At 44.4% G+C, this 2597-nt stretch overlaps 1 pseudogene across 1 annotated transcript; it reads left to right on the plus strand.

Moving 5' to 3' along the window:
- The first annotated feature begins 413 nt into the window (after positions 1-413).
- Positions 414-645, plus strand: LOC307100868 (cytochrome c oxidase subunit 7B2, mitochondrial-like; annotated as a pseudogene). Its single transcript has one exon. The product of its transcript is annotated as a cytochrome c oxidase subunit 7B2, mitochondrial-like (transcript).
- Positions 646-2597: the final 1952 nt, after the last annotated feature.

Below are 2597 nucleotides of genomic sequence, written 5' to 3' on the forward strand. Positions count from 1 at the left end.
TTCCCTCCCCTCCCCTCCCCTCTCCTTTTCCCTTCCCTTCACCCTTCCCTTCCCTTCCCTTCCCTTCCCTTCCCCTTTCCCTCCCCTCTCCTTTTCCCTTCCCTTCACCCTTCCCTTCCCTTCCCTCCCCCTTTCCCTCCCCTCTCCCCTTCCCTTCCCTTCCTCCTTCCCTTCCCTCCCCTCTCCCCTTCCCTTCCCTTCCTCCTTCCCTTCCCTTCCCTTCCCTTCCCTTCCCTTCCCTTCCCTTCCCTTCCCTTCCCTTCCCTTCCCTTCCCTTCTCTTCTCTTCCTCTCTCCTTCTCTCTCTGACACAGTGAGAAGGCAGTAGTCTGCACGCCAGGAATAGGGCTCTCACCAGGAATGGAAAGGAAATAGTCCAGCAACTGCAATCAATTGCAATTTTATAACACCTTCATGATGTTTCCCTTGGCTAGAAATATATTAAGGAGCCTCAAGATTCAAAGCATTCAGCAAATTAGGACAAGACAGAGCTAGAGAAAACACTCCCAGATTTTCATGACAAATATGGTAATGCTGTCCTAGCCAGGGGAACCACTTTCTGTGTTATCCCATGGATATTTACAACCACACAGATCAAAATAGAATGGAGCCTGCCCCTGTTGGCAGAGGCACCATAAAAGAGTAGAATGATGAGTAGCCATCACAGTTGCTGTAATACAGAATTATTTCAAAATCAACTGGTCACTTAAGCACTCTGCTGCTCATTTAAATATAGCATAATTAAAAATTAAAATACATTTGAAATCTTTAAAAAGTTATTGAAAGTAGTCATTATAATGCCTGTATGCAAGGCTGTAAAGTGGGTGTAGATTAAAGGGGATTACGTATAACTAATATTTGAAAGTAGAATTAAGAAAAAAAAAAAGCAAATGTCCTGGGTTTGATCAGAGTTGATAGATTGATGGGTTTTCATTCAGTCAGTCATTACTTATTAAGCATCTCAACATGCCAGGTGTTATGCCAGGCTGGCTGAAGAAAGGGGTTTGACTTACCATTCTTGCTCTTCTCCCCCATCACTCTCCTTCAACATCAAGCTTTGAATATTGTCCAAAGATAATACTTAGTATTTTCTTAGAATTGGTATCATTTTATACACCTTCAATTTTATAAATTTTAATCTAAATGGTCAAGCTTCTGATTCCCAATCTCTGATCTTTTGTGCATTGATTGTGAGGTAGAACAACATTTAAGTATTTTATCAGAGTAAGTAATATAAACTGCAGACACGCGCGCACACACACACACACACACACCCCTAAACCTCAATGGCTTAACACAATTAAGTTTCATTTCCTGATCACATCATAGTCTGTTGTGGGGACGAGAGGGGGGCTGGGGGTAGCTTTTTATGCAGCTTCTATAGCTCTCCTCCAATGGATGACACAGGCATCCGGGTTCCTTTCCTCTTGTGATGTTACTGTCTTTAGCTCATGGTCTCCCAGCTGCTGTGGCGGCGGCACGGGAGGGCTAGAATCTTGGCAGGGGTGTTTTAGGGGCCGGGCCCATAGTGATCTCTATCAGTTTTACCCATATCCCATCGGCCAGAAAGTTGACACACGTCCCCATTCTAACTGCTTGCCAAGGAGGCTGAGAAATATCTCCTGGTGTTCTCAGTAGGAAGAAATGGTGCAGAGATTTTCTTTAAAAAAAACTATTTTTTTTTCATTGATTTCAGAGAGGAAGGGAGAGGGAGAGAGAGATAGAAACATCAATGATGAGAGAGAATCATTGATCGGCTGCCTCCTGGACACCCCCCTACTAGGGATTGAATCTACAACCTGGGCATGTGCCCTAGACCAGAATGGAACCCGGAACCCTTCACTCCACAGGCTGACGCTCTATCCTCTGAGCCAAACGGGCTAGGGCTCCTTTTTCTTTATTGTTGAAAGTATTACAGATGTCCCCTTGTGTGTGTGTGTTTTTTTCCCCATTGACCCCTTCCACCCCACACCCGCCCCTCCCAGGCCTTCACCACTCCATTGTCTACGTCCATATGTTGCCACAGAAATATTAACTTATGTTCTTTCTCTCCCCCCACCCCCAGGTATCTTCCACTATCCCACCCTCCCTCCCTTTCAGAATTAAAGCTGTTACTGTGAAAATGCAAAGAAAGAAAGTGGGCTTGAGTTTCGAATTACCAAATAGACTTTGAAACATATGGCTTGAGGGGAAAGTCTCTGTGTTTCAAAAGCCTGGACTCTTTTTGTTGTTGTTGTTAATCCTCACCCGAGGATATTTTTTTTTCATTTATTATTTTTTTAGAGAGAGTGGAAGGGAGAGGAGAGACACAGAAAGGGAAATACCAGTGTGAGAGAGACACCTCAATTGGTCGCCTCCCACGCACGTGCCTGGACAGGAGCTGGGGACTGAGCTCACAACTGAGGTGACACTCTAACCCCTGAGCTAAAGTCTGGTCTTGTTTTTTTTGTTTGTTTGTGTGTGGTTTTTTTTTTTTTTTTTTAAAGCCTGGTGTTTTTAACTACCAAAGTCTCAACCCTCAGGCTGCATGACTCTGGCCATTATATCCACGCCCTACAAAATCTAGAGATTTTTGTCAGAGTCAGTATCACCCTCCTC

This window comes from Cnephaeus nilssonii (genome assembly GCF_951640355.1).
Source record: "Cnephaeus nilssonii genome assembly, chromosome: 6".
Lineage (NCBI taxonomy): Eukaryota > Metazoa > Chordata > Mammalia > Chiroptera > Vespertilionidae > Cnephaeus > Cnephaeus nilssonii.